Source organism: Euphorbia lathyris, chromosome 1, assembly GCF_963576675.1.
Source record: "Euphorbia lathyris chromosome 1, ddEupLath1.1, whole genome shotgun sequence".
NCBI lineage: Eukaryota > Viridiplantae > Streptophyta > Magnoliopsida > Malpighiales > Euphorbiaceae > Euphorbia > Euphorbia lathyris.
Genome location: NC_088910.1, coordinates 114684510 through 114708641, shown reverse-complemented (window position 1 = coordinate 114708641; position 24132 = coordinate 114684510). Strand labels below are relative to the sequence as shown.

At 33.0% G+C, this 24132-nt stretch overlaps 2 pseudogenes; both read left to right on the top strand.

Moving 5' to 3' along the window:
* The first annotated feature begins 400 nt into the window (after nucleotides 1-400).
* On the top strand, nucleotides 401-10137 carry LOC136219171 (protein HOTHEAD-like; annotated as a pseudogene).
* A 9115-nt stretch (nucleotides 10138-19252) lies between these two features.
* On the top strand, nucleotides 19253-20482 carry LOC136219164 (uncharacterized; annotated as a pseudogene).
* The last annotated feature ends 3650 nt before the right edge of the window (nucleotides 20483-24132 follow it).

Below are 24132 nucleotides of genomic sequence, written 5' to 3'. Positions count from 1 at the left end.
TGTGAAAAACTCGGTTGAATCATTGTCGAAAGAAGTCTTCGTTCAAGGAAAACGATCGGCTCTGATACCAACTGATACAGATCGGTTTTATCTGAAAGTTTTAATCGTAAACTTACAAAGATATTTCTTCTCTAGCTAAACTAGAAGGAGTGAATTCCGGGTTTCATAGACTAAAATCCATAGGAATGTGAAATCCCCATTGTTGAAGGTGAATACCTTAACAAGCTTCTTCAAGAAGATTTAATATTGATTGATAAAAAGTTCAAGATTACAATAGAAATAGATGTATTTATATCATCTCAAAAACCCTAATTGCCAAATTACATAAAGGGCAAATTACATAACTAATTAAAACATAAAGATAAGGGGTAAATGGGATAAATAGAAAGGGGTGGCATGGATGGTAAATAGGGAGGAAGCTGGAGTAAGGAGCAAGTTCCTTAAAGTGAAGGTACGCGGAGCGTGTCTAATTCTACACGGAGCGTAGATTGGCTATTGAGTTATTCTCCGGATCAGTACCCATTCTACGCGAAGCGTGCCCAAATCTACGCGGAGCGTAGGCTCTTAAAATGAAGGTATGCGGAGCGTAGATTAGCTGTTGAACTTCCTCTAGATCATTTCTTCTTATACGCGGAGCGTGTTTTCCCTCTACGCGGAGCGTGCCTAATCTAAGCTCTGCGTAGATGACCTCCTGGACTTTTCTTCGGATCAAACCTTCAAGTACGCGGAGCGTGCCTAAAAGTACTTGGAGCGTACCTGAGCTGATGAGCTGTTATGTGTCCATGTTTTGGCCTTTTTACTCGCTTGTTGCTCGTGCTTGGTTCTTCCTCCGACTTCCCTCGTCCGGACCCGATCACAGAAGGAGATGCCCCGCATTAGAGAGCTAGGCCAACGGCCTACGGAGTCATATATAGAGATGGATCAGGGGTGAAACATAGAGCATATATAAAAAGAGGCTCCAAAAATGAAATTATCATTTCAGCAGGAGCAATAGGAAGCCCACAACTAGTAATGCTAAGTGGAGTAGGCCCAACAAACCAACTAAAGGCCCATAATATATCAGTAGTAATTGAACATCCTATGATTGGCCAAACGATGTCGGATAATCCAATGAATGTAGTGTTCGTCCCATCACCTGTTCCCATTGAGGTTTCTCTTAATCAAGTGGTTAAAACTACTCATTTTGGGAGAAGCTTTTAGTGGTTCTAACTTTGGCTTGTTCTCCCCTAAGGTACTAATCACAATTCCCATCTCTCATTAATCAAATTATAATCGAATTATATACACAATTTTTAGAAAGTTCAATTGTGGCATATTTAGTTTCCATTACTGCAATTAAGATTGTCAACGAGGTAGGGATTCTCATTCCTTGCTCCCAACCAGTGGAATGCCAAAAAAATTCCGACAAGTGAATTTTTTCCCCCTTAAATTAGAACAAGGATAGGGTGGGGAAATGCCCTCTCATTCCAGTAGGAATACTATTTTCCGACTTTATTAAGATTCCTGAAATTATTAATAATATTATATATTTATTATTTAATAATAATATTAATTTTTATACTTAATAAATATAACTATAATAAAAAATTAAAAAAATGTATATATATTACTTGCATTTGATTAAAATATTGAATTATTATAATTTTCTTTTATTTATTTAAAATATGATTTTGTGTAGTTTTTATTTAGTATTTAAAAATAAAAAATAATAAAAGTTAAAAGATAAAAAAAATCGCATAGAATCAAATTTCCATGGAACTTTCACAAGACATGAATAGAGAATTTTTTTTTCCTGATTTATAAATGGACATTAATATTGGAGAAACTTCAATTTATAAGGAAAGGGAATGGAGGAACCATTTCATATCTCCGTCTTGTCCTGTTTATAACTCTAGAAGTAATTTATCTCGCGACTATATAACTACTAATATTACAACTCCTAAATTTCTTTCTAGACATAAAAGTATTTGAACATTATATTGTATAATAATAATAAAGACAAAATCAAATAAAAATTAATGAAATAATAACTTAGATAAGTTTTATTACATCAATGGCTTTTTTGTAATCCATGTCACCATAAATTGAATAACTCTTTCTAGGTTATCATGTCTTTAATTTTTAAAGATTTTGCGTTTTAAGTTTTATTGTTAATAGATTTTAGGAAAAAGTATAAAAATAAACCTTGTGGTTTGGCCCATTTTCGAACTGCACCTATGTGGTTTAAAAGTTTGCAAAGTGGTACCATGTACTTCATTCCGTTAGCAAACATAGGCATTTCCGTCTAACGGTGTTAAAAATGATGAGGTGGCAGTAAAAGTCAAAAAGTAAAAGAGCCATTTTTGTCATTTTGTTTATTTTCAATTTTATTATTTTTTTAGATTTTAAAATTTATCCAATATACAACCACACCTCATCTCTTCTCCTTTTGTAAGCTCTCTCATATCCATCATCTTCTTCAACCTCTCCTATCCATCATCTTCTTGTCCCTGCAATTCGTGCAATTCATGCTCTCTATTTCATTACCTCTCTTTCTATTTGATTTTTCTAACTTTTCCTATAATTCATGCTCTCTTCCTCTCTCTGTTTCATTACCTCTTCTTTTTTTCCCAATTTCCAATTTCCCCCACCTGCAAATATCGGATAGAGTCTTCCTTTCTTCCAAACTTGCCGCCAATGGCGCCGCCGTCACCAACGGTGCTAATCCTCCACCACCGCCTGTCAAATCACTATTCCCTCAGCCGCATAACTGCTCGAGCTCTGTTTTCGAAAAGAAAAATCAATCTGAATTGATCGCAAACAAGAAGAATAACTAAATATAATTCAACAACAAAGTTTATCCAATTCTGGACTAATTACCTGAATGAGCATCCAAGGACAATTAACAATCCCATTAGAACCGGGCACATCAAAGAGGAGCTCATCAAAGCAAGGAAACAGAGGTCGAATCGCATCCCCGAATTGCTCAAGACTAACATCGGCAGCCGCCTCAACAAATAAACACCCTCGCCGGTGCATTCAACGACGAGCTTACGGTTGGGCCATTCCCCAATACGGCCGGCGAATGGGTAGTAAAACACTAGCGTCTGAGCAAGTGATTGTTTAAAGAGTCTAACTGGATCATTTCTCCTCATGGAAGGATGGAAGCAATATAAGAAGATAAGCACAAGTGATACTCAAAGACCATCTTCATCGTTATTTTTACAATGCAAGCAGCAGAAGAAGACTGTGGAGGAACGCAAGGTAGAAGAAGACGATGGATAGGAGAGAGCTGAGAGAAAGAGGAGAGGTGAAGTGTCGGGTAGGGATTGGATAAATTTTAAAATCTAAAAATATAATAAAATTGAAAATAAATAAAATGACAAAAATGCCCTTTTTACTTTTTGACTTTGACTGCCACCTCATCATTTTTAACACCGTTAGACGGAAATGCCTATGTTTGCTAACGGAATGAAGTACATGGTACCACTTTGCAAACTTTTAAACTACATAGGTGCAGTTCGAAAATGGACCAAACCACAAGGCTTATTTTTGTACTTTTCCCTCGATTTTATATTATAAAATGAAGTTTAAAAGCTATAATATCAATTAATATTATTCTAATCCACAAATCATACATGCATATCTATCCATTTCATTGTATATCTCACAAATGTTCTTTTACGACACGAAATTGACATTTAGTTGGTCAAATTAGCCTCTAAATTTAGTTTGTAGGATCAATTTGGTCCAAATTAACAAATTTAGCAACCAAATTTTGATGCAGATAAATCACCTATCAATAGTGCCACTGAAAGAAATAACACCAGAAGCAATAGCTAAGGCAACAGAAGCAACGGGGCAGCTTGACGAATCCGCATTCAGAGGAGGTTTCATTTTAGAAAAAATAATTGGTCCAATTTCAACTGGTCACATCGAGCTAACATCAAGAGACCCAAATCAGAATCCATCAATCACATTCAATTACTTCAAAGAACCACAAGACTTACAAAGATGTATAGATGGAATTTCAATAATAGAGAGAGTCATTAATTCAACGTCGATTTCTAACTTCAGGTTAGACAACTTATCAATACCAGAGTTACTGAACATGACAGCAAATTTACAAGGAAATTTATTACCAAGACATCCAAATACATCAAAATCAGCAGAACAATTTTGTAAGGACACAGTGAGGACAATATGACATTATCATGGAGGTTGTCAAGTTGGAAGTGTAGTTGATAATGAGTACAAGGTTATCGGAGTCGATGCTTTATGGGTTGGATTTTGCCCCAAAATGGGGTCTATAATGAAATTATTACCATATAAAGGGCCCGGTTAAACTTTATGCCCACTGTGGGGTTCGTTTAACCGGGAGCGAAACCGGAAGCCAGCCTTCCGGTTTCGTTTTGCAAAGGAACCGGAAGGCTGGCTTCCGGTTTCTAATTTTTATTTTTTTTATTTTTTTTTTTTATGAAAAATAGAAACCGGAAGGCTACCTTCCGGTTTCTATTTTTTATTAAAAAAAATAGAGACCGGAAGGTAGACTTCCGGTCTCTAAGCCTTTGGGCAGAGTGTGGATAAGACCACACTCTGCCCATATTCCACCGAATATATTCGGTGGAATAAGGCAACAATTTTCACTGATGGGAGCAGTGAAGACTATACATTCACGGTTTGAAACCGTGAATGTATAGTTGAAATTTTTTTTATATATATATTAATTTCTCCCCCTCCCCTCATCTTTCAAAAAAAACAAAACCCTCTATTTAATTGTTTCACTCCTCCTATTTAACTTTTTATCCCATCAAACTCTTACTTCCATTTATTTTTCAAACTTCTCACACTTCTAATCCCTTTCTTCTTCTTACAATTCACAACTTATTCTCACACTTCTTCTCTACTTCTATTCCCTTTCTTCTTCTTATTTTTTTCCTGCTCCATTAACCCCCATAAATATTTTATTTTCACTCTTAATCTCTCACAAATCACAAGATTAATCTTTCACCATATTTGAAGAGTTCAAAAAAATCAAAGGTATGTTTATGCAATGTAATTTTTTTTAATATGTAATTAGTATTAATATATTGATTATTTTCTATATATTTAATTAACTTTATTTATTTTTTCATGTTGGTGCATAATAGAGGAAATCTACTAAATAAAAAAAGGTATGTAATTATTTATGTATTTCATATGTACTAAATATGTTAATATTGGAAATTAAATTAATTAAATGAAAAACCTATAAATATGTTAGAGAAATATGTAAAAAAATTTATGTTTAATATTAGATATATATGTTATAAATATGTTAGATGTTTGAAATAGGTTAGAAATGTGATAAAATTATGTTAAATGTGTTATATGATAGAGTGACATGAGTCCGAATAGCATCCATGAACCAAGCCCAGCTAGACTGGTTCTCGCTTTCAACAATCACGAATGCAATCGGAAGTATATGATTATTGCCATCAAAGGAGGTTGCTACCAACAAAGTGTGTTTATACTTTCCATACAGGAATGTACCGTCGATCAGAATGACTATACGACAATGTTTAAAACCCTCGATACATGGTTTGAAGCTCCAAAACACTCGTTTGAAAATTGATGTACTCTGGTCGTGTGTTTCATTGGACACAATAATAGTGACAGATCCAGGATTGTAATGTCTCATTGCGTTCAAGTATCGAGGCAACTTGTTGTATGAATCTTCCCAATTCTCGTACACCTGCTCCAAGGCCTTCTTCTTCCCAAACCATGCCTTTTTGTAAGTGATGTGGTACTTAAACAAGGTTTTGATGTTTGCTTGTATAACATCAATTCGCAATCTCAGATCTTTAGCAACCATATCAATAATACAATTCACTATCAGCCTGCTGTCTAGCTTTCGATGATCTTGTGTCAAATAAGAACTGATGCACGTATGAGGACCATTATAAACAGTTATTATCCAATGTCCTTCTCTCTCTTTTAACACTGCCCTTAGCCACCATGGACAATTTTGTTCTGATTGCCAACATTTCAATATTACTTTATATGGCTTCGACTCAACCGTTGAGTACGACACGTTCTTCCTTATTGAATACTTCTTCACTGCTGCTAGCACATCCTCCTTGCCAACAAAAATTAATCCTTTTCGCAACTCTGAAACTCCATCCTGTATTGCCTCATCTTCTGATTTGTTAAGATTGCTATATACACGGTCTGGTTCTATCATTGAATATTCAAGTGCTGGGAAGACAAAGGATAATAAAGGGGCAACATCCAGGATACCATAGAATTCAAAAGCATTTGGTGGAGCTGTATTCAAGTCCATCCCGCAGTGCAAGAAACCATACTAGGTGAATCATGCACATTACCATCGACCATCTCATTTTGAAGGCCAACATCAACATCAACTCCAACCTCTTCTTCTCCTTGTTCTTCATGTTCTTCATGATCGTCGTATTCTTCATAATCAAAATCGTCATCCACATCTAAGTCGACATCATTCTCGCTAGATATGCTTTCTCGACCCCCGTATTCACTTACCGGGTCAGGTTCTGGTTCTTCTACATTTTGGCTAGCAATTCTTGTTGTATATTGACTACCTCCAGCTTCAAACGCAAATCCATGTTGGTGGATAAATTGACTACTTCTACCTCCGCCTCCGCCTCCGCCTCCACCTTCGTTTGAGTTTGTGTATTGAACATTATTATGGAAGTTTTGAGTTTGCGTATCATTTGGATGACCATAATTTGGCGTTGAAAAATACCCGTCAAACACGCCACTTGGTTGGCAATCTACCGAATTAAAATTCGATGGGGGATGATAGCTTGTTGTAGCTGTTGATGGCCCTTCAATGTTCCATGTATTTCCATAACCTGTCTGGGTATTGACAAACTCATTGTATACAGGTAGCATATTTGATGTCGTTGCATTGTTTGTTGATGTATCAACTTTAAGATATAATTCTACCGTACGATATGTTGGTATGTTGCTCAAGTTATCGTAAATGAAGTCAACATCATCGTCATTGGATATAGTCATATGAGAAAATGACAATGAATCATCCCTGTAGATAGGAAATTTGTACACGATTCGTGTTAACTTCATACTACTGTCTAACTCAATCGCTCTTTCGAGATTAGATACAAGTTCGCCAAATGATGGTTTATTTCTAAACTTCAGTCGTTTACTCTTTGCGGATGTGGTAGACCAATCGTATTCAAAATCACAACCACTAAAATTCATATTCCCGCCCCAACTTACGATATAATTAATATATCCTGCCATTATATAGTACCTACATATAAAAATTATTTAATAGTTCTTCTATCAAAATTACTAGTATGGGACATATTAGAAGCATTTATTTAATCAACATATATAATCAACGTTGGGCCATTTTAGTCATTTTGGTTCATAAACTTACTAATTCTACTAAATATCATTAACTTACTTTGTTAAAACACACATGTAATCTATTTAAGTTCACAATTAAGACTTTTACATACATAATTCTTATTAAAGTAGTTCATAATTAATAATTATATATACAAAATTCTTATTTTAGTTCATAGTTACAACTTCTATATATATTTTTAAACTCTACTTGTTTTCCAACAATTTACACTTTAAGTCCTATATATTAATTAAACATTTTTTACCCTACAAAATTCTTATTAAAGTAGTTCATATTTACTACTTCTATTTTAATTCATAATTCCTACTTCTACGAACAAAATTCGCATTTAAACCATTTCTAATATTTCTAACATTTAACATAATTCGAACATTTTATCGTCTTTCAAACATTTAACATAATTCGTACATTTCTAACATTTATCATAATTCGTAAACATTTAACATATTTATAACATATATATCTAATATTTAACATAATTTTTTTTACACATTTCTCTAACATATTTATAGTTTTTTCATTTAATTATTTTTATCTCCAATATTAACATATTTAATACATATCACTTTAAATAAATAAATACTTTTTTTCTTAAGGTTGTGCGCAATGCACTTACATTAAACAAAGGAAAATTACATCAAAGATGAAGAAAACCCTTAACCCACCCCACCCGAGTGTGATTCGAACCCATGACCTCTAGAGTCATAGGTAAGCTCTCAACCAACAGGCTAAGAGCTTCAAATAAATAAATAATTACATACCTTTTTTTCCGTTAGAAGATTTCTTCTATTATGCACCGCCATGGAAAAAAAATTTAGATAGTATTATTATTAAGTAAATATATAGAAAATAACCAATTTATTAATACTAATTACATATAAAAAAATTAGATAAAAAATAATAAAAAAATTATTTCAAACATTTAAAAAATTTAAAATAATTCAAACATTTATCATACATCATGCATTTCTATCATATAACACATCTATCATAATGTTAATATTTTATCATATTTTTAACCTATTTCAAATATTTAACATATTTATAACATATATATCTAATATTAAATATAAATTTTATAACACATTTCTCTAACAAATTTATAGGTTTTTCATTTAATTAATTTAATTTCCAATATTAACATATTTAATACATATGAAATACATAAATAATTACATACCTTTTTTTATTTAGTAGATTTCTTCTATTATACACCAACATGGAAAAAAAAATAAAGTTAAGTCAATATATAGAAAATAACCAATATTTTAATACAACAACAACAACAACAACAACAAAGCCTTAGTCCCGAAATGATTCGGGGTCGGCTAACATGAACCATCATATAAAACCGTGAAAATCAAGTCGTGTCAGCGACACAGATTCGCTCCCTCCACTCCGTCCTATCCACTACCATATTTTCCTCAATTCCCAATAAACTCATATCACTCTCGATCACCCTCCTCCAAGTTTGCTTAGGTCTTCCCCTACCCCTCACCACTACATCCCTTTGCCACTCTTCGGTTCTCCTAACCGGCGCATCAAGCGCTCTACGTCTCACATGGCCAAACCACCTTAGTCGGTTTTCTCTCATTTTATTCTCAATAGATGTGACCCCTACTTTTGTCCGAATTATTTCATTACGCACCCGGTCCTTTCTCGTGTGACCACACATCCATCTCAACATACGCATCTCCGCCACCGACATCTTATGGATGTGGCAGTGTTTCACTGCCCAACACTCCGTACCATATAACAATGCTGGTCTAATTGCCGTCCGGTAGAATTTTCCCTTCAATCTAATATTTTAATACTAATTACATATAAAAAAAATTACATTGCTTAAACATACCTTTAATTTTTTTTTGAACTCTTCAAATATGGTGAAAGATAATCTTGTGAATTGTGAGAGATTAAGAGAGAAAATCAAATATTTAAGGGATCAAATATTTAAGTAGAAAAAAATAATAAGAAGAAAAGGAATAGAAGAAAGAAAATAACAAGAGAAGTGGGGTGAAAGAGGAGAGAAGTGCGAGTGGTAGAATTAAATTTAAATAGAAGGGGTGAAGGAGGAGAGAAGTGGGGTAAAAATGAAATATTATTGTATAAGTAGTATAAAAAAAAATTATTATGCACAACACATTCACACCGTGAAGTGAATGTGTTGTGTTGTCTCACTGCTCCTGAGGGAGCAGTGTGAATATATTCGAAAAAGAGGGCAGAGTGTGGTCATATCCACACTCTGCCCAAACAAGGGTCATAGAGATCGGAAGGTAGCCTTCCGATTTCTATTTTTCATTTAAAAAAAATTAATTGGGAAACTGGAAGCCAGCCTTCCGGTTTCTTTGCAAAACGAAACCGGAAGGTTGGCTTCCGGTTTCGCTCCCTGTTAAACCAGTCCTACAGTGGGCATAAAGTTTAACCGGACCCTTTATATGGTTAAAATTTCATTTTAAACCCTATTTTGGGGCAAAATCCTTAAGGGTTATTGATGGTTCTACTTTTAATGTTTCTCCTGATACTAATCCCCAAGCCACTATTATGATGCTCGGAAAGTAATGTATATATATATATATTTTTATTTGATTAATCGGTTCGAGAGTGAGTTATTTTATACAAAATGGGTGTAATTTTTATCTTATGAAGTGATTAACGGATAATTTGGGTTGATATGGTGCAGGTACATGGGGGTGAATATATTGCGTGAAAGGCTGGCAATGGCAAGCCGAGAATCATTACCAGTCTAATGAACACAAGTTTCACCATCCGTTATTTTTTTCGTGTATTAATATTAATTTTCATTAAATAAAGGGTTAATAATTACGACACTTACATGAACTTACAAATAGTGATAAAATATACCCATATTTCAATGTATTTATGTCAAATACTATTATTCTACACTCAATATTGTCATCGCATATTCCTTAAATTTAGGCCATATTAATTGTTAAGTGAATTTAAATAAGGGTAAATTCCAAAAAAAAACTCTTGTGGTTTGATGTTGTTCCAAAAAAACCCTTGTGGTTTGTTATTACAAAAAAAAAGGACTGTGGTTTACAACGTTACCCGAAAAACGGAAATTGGCTTAACACCGTTAAAGTGCTAACGTGGCACCGGGGTAAAACGGGAAAATCGATTTTTTTTATTTTTTCCCTTCTTCTTCTTCTTCTTCTTCTTCTTCTTCTTCTTCTTCTTCTTCTTCTTCTTCTTCTTCCTTCTTCTTCCTTCTTCCATTCTTCTTCCTTCTTCATCCCTCTTCTTCTTCCTTTTTTTTTCTTTTTTTTTTGAAGTTTTGGAAATTTCCAGAAATCAGAAAATTTTCCAGATTTCCGACTGTACCATTACGACTGGATCTCCACTGCTTTTCCCAAGTTCACAGCATCTTCACTGCTTAAAGATTGATAAGTATTATAGAAGTTCATTACGACTTGCTCTGTACCTTGGAAAACTTCGTCCGTCAATTTCTCAGTATTAGCAAAGAAATAGGATTTGGTTTCATTTTTAAAAGCCACAAGATTCAAAGTGAGAGCATCTAATGCTAGAGTCACAGGAATTGAACCTAGTTTTCGTTGTTGGAATAGATCAACGATGCAATAATGTTTTCCTTGAACATCGAATTCATTGCCCAGAAGTGGTACCTTGAAATTTCCAAACGTGTAATATCGTACTGTCAAAATTACTCGCAAATCTGCCAAGAATTCTGAGTATTTTTCAGCAGTGGATTCATCGATGTAAAATGCCAAATTTGCAGCCATTTTGCTGAGGATTCCAAATTTCACCTATCAAAGTTACCAACCTTAATGAGTTTAAATAATTAAATTTCTTTTTCATATATATGAAACTCAATAAATATGTCAAATATACATACTGGGAAATTAACTTAAATTAATATGCATATTTTGCTGAATTTTTCAGATTTCCAGATTTCTGTCCAGAAATCTGGAAATCTGGAAATTTCCGTCGGAAATCTGGAAATTTCCGAAACTTTAAAAAAAAAAGAAAAAAAAAAGAAGAAAGAAGAAGAGGGATGGAGAAGAAGAAGAATGGAGGAGGGGAGAAGAAGAAGAAGAAGAAGGAGGATGAGGAGGAGGAGGAGGAGGAGGAGAAGAAGAAGAAGATGAAGAACAAGAGGGAGAAGGAAGAAGGAGGAGAGAGAAGAGGGAAAAAAATTCGATTTTTCCGTTTTGCCCCTGTGCCACCTCAGCACTTTAACGGTGTTAAACCAATTTCCGTTTTTCGGGTAACGGCGCAAACCACAGTCCTTTTTTTTGTAATAACAAACCACAAGGGTTTTTTTGGAACAACATCAAATCACAATGGTTTTTTTTGGAATTTACCCTTTAAATAAATAGAAATATGTTTATATTGGTTCAAAAAAAAATGTTTATATTAGTATATTTACAATTTCTTTCATACAATAATGGCACCAAAAATGGAGCAATATGGAAAAAGAAAAGAAAAACATCAACATGACAAAAAAAATGTCAGGAAAAAAGAGATGAATCGCAAATATAGAGTTAGCGGCTTATTTAACATAAATAAGATAAGTTATGAGTTTTTCTCATAATATCATAAAATAAAGATATTTTAGTGACAAAAATTCATTCATAAAATATAGGGTAAATAAGTATAAGGTTTTTAAACTTTTACTTAACACATTAATTGGTCAATCATATTATTATAAAGTAGTTAAGTTTTATTTTAATAAACTAATTCGTCTTTCTACGTGTTTTTTTTTTTTTTTGAAACCGAGTCTTTCTACGTGTTTTTAAAGATGAAAGTCTAAAAACTGCCCATAGTTATATACATAATAATAAAAAATTATCTTTTAGTTTCAAATTTAGTCTAAATAGTTTTAATGAACTTTGTGAAGTATATATACACCAAAATTTATATACTCGAGTATACTAACATAAAAAAATGTATTACTTATTTTCTTAAAATTTTATTTTATTTTTCTTCGTTCATTAATATAACATCTTTAAACTAATATTTAATATTATTGTTAAATTTATGAAATTTATTAGAGATAAAAAAAAAAAATCACTTTTTATAATTTTATATAGTTTTACTTCTATTTTGATAATTTTTGAAATAATTTTCATTCAACTTTAAGTTAATAAATTTTACGCTACTAAATTTTTTAAATGAAATACGGACCTAGCCTAACGGAAATCCTAACCAGGTTGGCACCCCCGAAAAGGCAAAGACCCAAGATATATAAAAGAAGAGAAGAAAAAATAAAGAGATTAAAAAATAGATAAATAAATATAAAATAGAAAAAATAAATATTTTATTATTAAAACATGGAGTAAAAGATAATTTTTGTATTTTAAAATTTATTTAGTATAGTTTGACTCCAATATAAGGACTAAAAAATTAACAAAAATAAAAATTGAAAAATTTTATATTTATTTCTAAAAATAAATAGACTAACTAATATATGAAGTAAAAACATATAATGATGCGGGGCATCCTTCTGGGATCGGATCCGTAGAAGGAAGTCGGAGGACGAACCAAGCACGAGCAACAAGCGAGTAAAGAGGCCAAAACAGTGCCACACAGCAGCTCAGGCACGCTCCGCGTAAAGCTTGGTTTGATCTAGAGAAGAGTTCAGCAGCAACCTACGCTCCGCGTAAAAGGGCTGCTGATCCGGAGAAGAGCTCAACCTCCAATCTACGCTCCGCGTAGATCTGGGCACGCCCCGCGTAAAATGGCTACTGATCCGGAGAAGACCTCAACAGCCAATCTACGCTCCGCGTACCTTCAATTTAAGGAACTTGCTCCTTACTCCAGCTTCCTCCTTATTTACAATCCTGTCACTCCTTATTTACACATTTGCCACTCCCTTATTACAACCCTACCACTCCTTTATTTACACCCATGGCACCATCTTATTATTACCCCCATTTTACCCCCTAACCTTACTCTTTACTTAATTATGTATGTTAGCCTTTTATGTAATTTGGTTTAAGGGTTTTAGATGATATAAATTCATCTTTTTGTCATTGTAATAGTTAACTTTTTATCAATCAAAATTATATCTTCTTCCTTGTGAAGTTTGTTAAGGTTTTCATCTTTAACAATGATTTCCTACGGATTTAGTCCGTAAAACCCGGGATTCACTCCTTCTACTTTAGCTAGAGAAGAACATCTTTGTTAGTTTACGATTAAAACTAACACGTCCCGAAATCGATCCGTATCGTATAATCTTATAATTATTTACCCTAAAATTTATATACAATGCTGATGTTTCATGTAATTTTCTCTAATAATTAATATAAACATTTGTTGGTATGAACTGAGCTTAAAAAACACTAAAAATGCAAAAGTGAAGCAAGTAACCAATGATCACTTGTTGGGGGGCTGGATTGCCCATTCAGTAATAAACTTGGGCCAAATGGACTCAAAATTTTAACTTTCAAATCCAATCCATCCATCGTATCCTTAACTATTACAAAGCTGAAATAATTAAGGATAGGACTGTAAATAAAACGAGCGGCTCAACATCCAGCTTGATCAAAACTTAACCATGTTCGATTTGATTTATAAACGAGTCGAGTTTGAAATTCAATTTCAAATTTCAATGACCTTTAATGCCATTTATTCAAATTTATATTATGAAAAGTAATTGTTTTCACTTTTGTCTTCATTTAGGTTAGTTCACATCCAAAAGTGACTAATTAATTAACGTGAAGAATCAACCCTAAAAATTTAGAGTCATTTTAGTTATAAAATCTCATACATTTTAAGTCTGAATGGATATTATAACTATATTTATAATAAAAAAGTGATCGTACTTCTGAAGTATACGTGTACATATAGAAATATGACAAAGGATATACTTCGAGGCCCAGACTTAGGTGCCACCTTCACCTTGGATAACAGAAAAGGAGGCATCTCATCTCATCTCATGCTTATATATTTTTCCTTTTTCTGATATTTCTAAAAAGAAAATGGAATTCAATAAAAAGAGATTAGAGAAGATGGACAAAACATACATAGGGTTAGGTCTAAATCATGATAAGTAACATAATTGGATTGCATTTTTATTTAATTTCTCCAAAATATGGAATTTGGATTATTTATTACTATCATTTAATTTAAAACTTTAAACTAATAATACTGTGATAATAATAAAATTCTTATTGTGTCTTTAAGTTTTTAATTTAAATGGTTACGTGATAATGTAAGACTAAAAAAACTAGTATTGTTATCTCTAATATAAACTTACGCTATATTTATTTTGCTTGTACTTTATCTTTATCACTATTAAATTAATTTTATACGAATCATTCAATGATAATAAGAAAAAAAACACATAACGTAGTAGTTGCTTTGTAAAAAAACGAATCACGAAATCCACTAAAAATTGAAATTTCAATAATAATAAATGACATTGTTATAAAAAGCTTTATTACGTAAATAAACCATATAATCCAAAATTTTATGTTAGGTAAAAAATTTCCAAAAATAATATTTATATTATCTCCAACAATATAAACTTGTCAATATTTAAAATAAAAACTTAAGTGGATAGTTAAGATATAATAATTATAATATTTATATTAATTTCTGACATATCATGTACACGAATACCCTTAGGCGTGAAGCATGTGTACAATAGACTTACTTATCATATGTTGAATCTTAGACATGTTAGTATCATGTCAATGAACGATTTAAATTAAAACTCTTTAAATTCAATTTATCACCATGGTTTATTAGACCAATTTTAATCCATACATGTCTTGCATAGTAAAAAAAAAAAGTTTGACTCGCTTAAATTTTAATTAAGAAAAAATATAAAAAACAAACCTTATAGTAATACGATCAAAATTTAGATCTAATAATACTCCACCTTTCTATTCCATCATCTCTTCTCTTAATAGTGAAATGCTTGTCTAGCTTTTTCTTTCTTTTTTGATTTACTTGCCGCAGAATGATCATATATTAATCATTAAGGTACATGTGACCAAAATCGTTAAAAATATATATTGGTTTACATTTTTTTTACTAAAACCATCAAAATTTGTATACGAGAGATATTCAAAAGTAAAAATTCCAATGCCTTTGCATATCTCATTGTAAGAGAATTTTTAGTATATACATTCAACCAATAAAAAATATATGGAAATGTTATTAATTGATTTGTTAAGTGTATTAGAAAAGGGCATGGTAACTGTTTTTTTTTTCTGTATAACAGGATTATTAGTTACTCGTTGGCTTTTTGTGTCAGTGTCGGCCAGCAGAGTGTTTTCGTTGTTGGTGTTCTTTCCCGATCTCTACGCATTTCACCGCTCCACTGGAAATTCTCTAATATTATTATAAATATTTCCTCATTGTACACCTCCTAACAGTTAAGATTTTTAAAGTAGACAAAATGCTCAAATTCTTCTTGTTTAATAATCATTTTACTGAAAAAGACTATTTTTGCAATTGGAAAACTCACATTTGTGAACTTTTAAGCCATGGAAACGTGTTTGCAAAACACGAGTGAAACCGCAAAGTTTATTATTATAATGATCTGTTTTAAGTAAATGAGTCTGGTAGGGAGAGTTTGATATTTAGTCCATCCATATGGAATCTCATAAAAATAGAGTTATTGATGATGGTAGAGAAAAAGGGAGGCATTGCATGGCATGAGAATGGGAATGAGATGCGTAGAAAGCAGGCATATGCACCAAAAGTTGGATATCCAAATGGCATATCCTATTTCTTCAAATAGTTGAAACCCTTTATAAAGCTTGTGCTTGTGCTTTCTTTCTCTGCATTTTCTATATGAAATAGAAAGAAAGGGAGAAATCTGTAAGTGAAGTAGTTGGAGGGCTTCTCTTCTATGGCAAGCGTCATTTATGTTTTTGATGATTCGCCAAAGGAGAGTTGCCCTTCATCTTCTTCTACTTAATACAAAGACCTATATAGAATGCTTTCATCCCAAAGGTATCATTATTAATTACATCAACCTAACTTAGCTTACCTTTATTTTAATTGCTTTGTTTTCTACCTTCTTTTTCCATTGAATCATTTTCATGCATGTTAGTTAATGGGTTCTTGGGATTCAAATCCTTAATCATTTAGTCTAAAACGCTCTAATACCATATCAAGAAACCAATTGAATTAAAAGATTAAATTGATAATTAATGTCTAAAACCTAGAGTGTTACTTGAGTTCACCATTTTTGTTAGACTGACATGATTCATTACGATTTGTGAGTTCTATATAAGGGGTTTCATGGTGTCAAAGCACTCGGTATAAATGGATGCGAAACAAGTGAATCCTTAAGACAAGCAACACAAAAGAGAGTTAACAAGAAAACCATCTGCTTTAACTGACAACATACCACGCCAAATCTGAATCGAGCTACCATTACCAATCCTCAATCTTAGCTATCTATCAAGAACATTCCTCAAACTCCACACATGAGATCAAGCATGAGTTCTAGATGGATAAATCCTGAATGATGCTAGTAGATCTCATTTTAAATAATCCTCTGACTTAAATAAATATCATTGTCATATTGAACTATGAATTGTAATAGTTTGACTTTAGTCACTAATGCATTTGAGAAAGTGTTAACTCAGGGCAATGATTGAGTATTACATGAAGTAGTTGCAAGGTAGTTGAATGATAGATTAAACATTCATCACTCTCGGATAAAGAGAGATACATGTCTCGTCACTTATGAGATGCTTGCTCTAAACCCTTACAAGGTGATAAATTAAAGGTTGAAATTGGAATTTCATGAATCTATCTGTTTTGATAAACCTAACCTAGACAACAAAAATGTGACTGTATATGTGATTTTCAATATCCATAATCACGATTCATTTGGATATAACCGATCAATGATCAAATTATACTGTAACTATACACTGAAAGGTAAAAAAAGTCAAATCAACTAGAGTTCTTATCGCTCTAGGGGAGAAATTAGAACGATTCTCTTTCAAGTCCTCATTAGAACTTCAAAATATCACAACTAATCCCCTACTATCATGCGCTGCCAATCACGTGCTGACACATGGCATTTGATGGGTTATTTGTTCCAAATAAGCAAGTTGAGGAGGTTAATTATAACGTTTTGAAGTTCAAGGGTCAGTTGCAGTTTTAGGACAAGTTAGGGAGGCTGGGGATGTATTAAGCCTTTAATTTATGAGTTAACGGATATAACGAGATCCATAATTTAAGGGAATAGAAATTTTAATTTCTGATGTGCCAATTTAGACTTCCAATATGCTTTTATTCCCAACACATTCAACTAACCTCTACTTCAGCTTTAAATAAAATTTGCAAAAGCATTTCAGAACATAAGATAAACAAGTACAATGAGAGACTCTACTTTGATTAATAGGACCAATAGAAGTACAATTGAATGATTTTGCATTGTTTGCTTGCTAATATATGGTTTCTGTTTATAAAAAAACTGTACAGTCTTTATTGTTTTTCATATTTTGTTACATATTTATGAACTCAATAATTTATATATATATTTACTAGAGCATTAGCTTATAAAATATTCTACATCGGTGGAATTCTTTTTTTTATAGGAATAAGTGGATGAATTCTAATTTGATACGGATTAATTTTGAACTTGTTGATTTTCATCTTCAATCAATTAAAGAGTTTCTTTTCAAGCCTAGCTTGAAAGAGTTAATGTCAAATAAAGGTTTCAACCTTGCTCCAATGGAGGCTTTTGATACTTGATTTCATAAAAAAGTTGTCCATCCTTATAAACAAAGAAGCTTAAATAGCTCCCCCAAATAACAATGTAAAAGACTAAAATAACGTATATAAGGTTAACAACATAAAGTAAAGGATAGAGGTAAGGAGGGGTTAATTGACTAAGTGGTATTTAGGTTAATAAGTCAAAATGGCAAGACAGTAAATAAGGGCACTGACAAAACAGTAAAATAAGAAAGTGGAAAAAATCTGACAACTTTTGTCCCCTCGTCCATATTGCTGAAAAGGCCACTCCACACAGTGTATGGGGGTGTCACACGGCGTGTGGCATTATGTCTCCGCCAGCCCAACTCTTCCATACCTCAGCCACTCATCCCTCCAATGAAACTCACACGGTGTGTAGAGATATTCACAAGCCCCTAGTGACACACCGTGTGGGAATAAAACATCACACTTCACTACACCATAGATGGCCAATTGCAACATTATAAATGAGTTACAATAGACCCTAAAAATGTAACAATAGGCCAAAATATGAAATAAGGCAACACATTAGGGCACATTAAAAGTGTTGGTATATTCATCATTGCCTTTGCTGTCAAAGGCAACATTATATTTAATGCAACATCATGAAACATGTTGCTATATTTTATAGGAAAGGCACCATTATATCACAAAACAATAAAACCAACATTTTTTAATCATTGAAGCAACACTTGTAATTTCAAAAATATGTTGCCTCTTTTAACAGATTGCAACATTTTGCAGTTTTTTGCAGCACTTTTTTAAAGTCTTGCAACACATTCTAAACAAAAGCAACACAATGTGTTAATACAAAAGCAACAATACTTTGTAACGGAAGCAACATTTTATAACCTTTAGCAACCCTTTTTATTTGAAAAATGCAATGATATTTCTTTAGCAAAGGCAACCATTTTCTGTCTAAAGCATTATCTGCTAATAAAAGCAACAATATTCAACAAATTTCTACTAACAAATGCAATATAACGTTTGTTTACATAAAAAGGGAAACATACAAAAAAAAAAGGAAATTGTCCGTCAAAAGTACCTAACATTATAATTCAACGGTAAGTATCTAACCATCACAAGTATAAATAAACCATTCTTCATTCATCAACTTTAAATTTGAAGAAAGAGAGTCGATGGTTCAGTTTCTGATTCCCATTGTTGAAGACTTGAGCAAAGTATTTATTCCTAGCACTGCAAGCCATATCATCAGCTAACATGAGTATTATACACTCATCTCATCAGGTATACCAAGTCGCTTAACTTTACTACGAATCAAATGCCAAAGCAAAATATATAGGTGAAAAAAGGCAACAAATGTCAGTGATAGATAAATTGGAATAGAAACTCAAATGATTACCTATACAAGGATAAAGCATTAGATATAAGTCAGTAATTAAACAATAAGAACCCTTTTTCCTGCAAAATTGGTATAAAAATAAAATAAGAATCACAACGATAAAGTCAATGACCAACCCAATAAGAACCACGAGATAATAAGAAGCAGTGCCATTGTCTTATGTCTACCTTCAGTTCAGGTTGCCCCATTGCAACAAAATATGGAGTATAGGAACAAGCTTGTCCTCGCTCCCATGGTTTGAGTTGGGACGTTTCCATTCAGGCTGCTAGCTGCTGAATATGGTGCAAATATTACATACAGAGAGGAAATTATTGATCATAAGTTTCTCAAATGCAAATGCAAAGTTAACGAATACATTTGGTCCACTGACTTCGTGCAGAAAGGAACAGAAATATGGTCTTCAAAACCTGCAATTGAGAAAGAAATCAGGTTGTATTCCAAATTGGCACCTCTGATGTTGTGAGGGCTCTAACTGCTGCTCAAGTGGTATGTAAAGATGTTGCTGCTATAGACATTAATATGGGTTGCCCCAAGTCATTTTCTATAAGTGGAGGCATGAGTGCTGCACTATTTACTAAACCATAGCTCAATAATGATATTTTGACAACATTAAGTAGGAACTTGGACTATCCAATAACATGTAAGATTCAATTACTAAAATTGTCCCAAGATACTGTGGAACTTTCAAAGCGATTTGAAAAAAGTGGAATGAGATTGCTTACATCGTATCAGCGTTATCTATACTAGTTATTGCAAATGGAAACATCTTTGATTATTAGATTTTGAACGAAGCAAAGCTGCAACAGGTGCTTCATCCGTGATGGTTGCAAGGGGAGCTCTTTGGAATGCTTCAGTTTTCTCACCTGAAGGCAAAGTGCATTGGACAGATATAAAAAAAAGATTATGTTAGAAAGAGTATCCTATGGGATAACGATATGAAAAGCACGTAGCAGACATTGAAGGAAATGATTATGCATTATTCTTGCCTTGAACTTGCAAAGGGCGAATTAATTATAAGCTAGTCGTACTAAAAGCAGGACGAATATCGAATTCTTGACCAAAATAGCAACTAAAACCAGAAAGTATGCCCGCCTTAGCTCAAGTTCACTTCAGCATGATGACCAAGGTGGATCCAATTAATCAGGTTCAAGGTTGTTCGAGTAATCACTCGTTATATCATATTGTGGTCAAGTTTTTAATAAGAACAATATTTACAAGTTTGTCAAGTAGTTAGTGCAAATCATATATGCAATGTCAAAAATTTGGCGACACATAAAGTATACCTAAATCATATACCACACACATTGCCAGGCTTCCCTTGAGAAGACGGGTGCCATTAGTTCCACCCAACTGCATTAATAATGTGACACTTATTTACTTATTTGCATTTTCAATAATATAATAACATTTGCTTCTTCTTTCTCTATCCAAAAAATAAGGGAGCAACTCGGACGAGTAATATAGAACTAGTTGTTATTTACCCGACACAAGGAGGAAAAGTGCTGTTTTGATAACACCTGCCACTGCCTTTAAATTTATACATCCTTCTGTTAAGAGGTAAAGCACTAGTTAAACTCGGATTTAATTAATATCTAACTCCAAAATTGGTCACTGACCTGTGAACCCGAGACTTTGATTGACGTGCAGTAATTGGATGATACACTGCTGACTTTGTAGGATCAAGGGTTGGCTATGATATTTCAAGTCCCTCATCCTTAACAATAGATAGATATCTGGACGAAAAGAAAACATGTGTTTATTGTTTCGTTAAAATTAAACTAATATTCAGAATTACTTGTGGTCAAGAATTCGATATTCATCCTGCTTTTAGTACAGACAAGCCCTTTCTAAAAGGCAAAATAGCATATTAGTGATTTACCCTGCAAATTGCATCATTCAATTTTGGAAAGCACATGAGTCTTGGTATCAATGAAATAAATTTTTGTTTGTACTTTGTACAATTCCTCCATTTTCTTCTTTTATCCTTAAATTATTGAATTTTTTAATAGTTGAATGGAATAAGAGAAATTTTTTCTGCAATGGCTAGGACATTTGTCGAACAAGTTCGAGTAGTAGCTTCTGCTTGTTGGATTTGTCCTATTGGCTCTCCTTTGATCTCCAGGTTTGTTTATTTTTGCCTCTTTTACCAGTGTTTGGTTTAAAATTATTGGTTTTGAGCCCAATTTTAAGCATGAGCTTGGTCTCGATGATTTATTTCGAAAAATGCAGGACCATTATAACAATCAAGTGACACAGGTATGAAGATAGAGTTTATTACCTCGTCCTCAGCCCAAACCCTTACGGATTAAATTCGACCGGATGAAGCCTTCTCCAACTTTGACCACGAGCAAAATGCGAACTCAGACTAAGAGAAAAGTGAGAGAAGGGAAGGAGACAGACTCGATCTGGAAGGGAATGGAGATGAGGAGAGCGAGAGTCCAAGGAAGGGAGAGAAAAAAAATGGCATGGCTGATGAGAGAGAGAGCGCTACACCGAGAAAACATCATCTAGAGAGAAGGGGTAGTCTGGAAATTTTAGAAAATGGCCTATAAGTGTATTTCTTAAAAGAAATTTCATTATTATTTAGATTTTATTTTGATGGGAAATATTGGACCCAAAAAATTTGGAAAACATTAATAGGAGGGAATCTTAAAAGTTTTCATACATAATCATGACAAATGACAAAGATGTCCTTCAAAAAAAATCATGCAAATTAATTTATTTAATTTTAGAAAAAGTACAAAAAATAAACTGTAGTTCGATCGATTTTTAAATACAGTCTCGTGTTTTAGAAGTTGACAAACGGGTCTTATTTATCAACTTTTAAAATATGGGACTGTGTTTGAAAATCGGTATAGCTACGAAGTTTATTTGTATATTTTTCCCTTCAATTTAAATGTGTTTGATAACTATTTTTTCGGTCACCTCAATTATTCAATTATGAACAAATTCATTTATTCAGTTAAGTCAAAATATTTAATTTAAAATTTTATGTTAAATATTATTAACTAGAATTTTTAAATTCAATACTTATTTTCAGTATTTATTAGTAGTTACATCATTTATAATTTTAACACTTCCAATTCATTATTTATCTTTTTAGAATTTAATTTTCAATTTTATCGAACGACATGATTTTTATTTACTCTAATTATAACTATTAAAAGAGGTATATTTTTTTCTATTTTTATTAAAAGCAACACTTGTTAACTTGATAAATGTAGCTTTAGTTAATTGTCAAGTAAAATAAAGCAACATCTAATTGTAAATGGTGACTTAGCTCAATAAAACAACTAAAAATTTATTAATAGCAACATTTTCTTAAGAATCCTTGCATTTGATATACATGAATAGTATCAATCACATCGATTTAGGTAATGCAACATTTTAAGGCAATACTTTCTATAAGGTAGTTGCAATAGCCAATCTATGGTGTAGTGCTTCTTCTACAGCTTAAGTCTCACACATTGTGTGGCTGTTGGCACATGGTCTATGGGACGTCTTCCCCCACTGCATTGGTCTTGTGTTAGAGATTTCCGCATCATTATCTCTCTCTCTCTCTTCAAAAGCTTTGGACCCCAAGTCTATCATAGGATAAGAAATAACGTGTTCCCCAACATGTGTTATCCGCTCCATACGCCCAAGAACTTCTGTGCGCTTTGTAAGCTCAATAGAACTACTCTCGATCACCAACAACATGTCAAGGCCCAAGATGATTTTTGAATACACTATCTCACAGATTCGAGTCATAGAAATCTCATGTTCATTGCTCCACCTAGACACACTTCCCAAACACTCATTCTTGGCACACTTCCTGACCATCAATCTTCTCCTCATGAGGTGATGCGTCATAATAAGAACAAAGAACGAATGTCTTCCCAACAAAGCTGTCGTAGCTCTCAATTTAAGTGAGTGAACAAAATATACAACAATGAGTGTGGAGATTACCCGATAGAAGGCTTGGCTCAACAATTGCTTGCTCGAGTTAAGGCCCATATTCATCCTATGGAGTAGCATTGCTATAAAAACTAGTGGATCCAATCCCCGGAGTCAATGGAATGTAGCATGCCTCGATCACTCTGTCAAAACTAAATTCTCTTTGAAACAGATTACCCTTTACCATCGGGTTAAAGACTTGACAAGTCATTGCATTCCCTTTTGGTACTAGTTCCCGGGTTGGACAAACAATTAAGGTGGATTTCTTTTCCCCACTAGAAGAGCCCCTCAAGGATGTAAGAATTTACTTTCCTCCATCCTTGAATATGGTGTATGTGTTGTCCCTTCCTGCATGTAAGGCATCCTGGTCGAATTGCCAATGTCTCCCAAAGGAGCAAATGGTACACATCCATCTCAACTACATCACACATAATCTCATATTTATGGGCCCCAATGGAAATAGGAACTGTTATCCTAAAATGTGAACACTAGCAAGTGCACTAGGTACAAGTAATAAAGTGTAAGTAAATTATCGTCTCCATATGGATAGAACAGTTGAATATAATTACTTAAAAGGATGAGCACAGTCAAGTTTAAAGGTAACTAATCACTTAAATTGAGTTGGTGTTGATTTGATAAAATAAAAAGGTAAAACAAGTTAAAAAGAAGTTTGATATCAGATTTGGGAAGAACAAGTATACAACATGCACAGAAATGGTAGTGAATAGGCACTCCA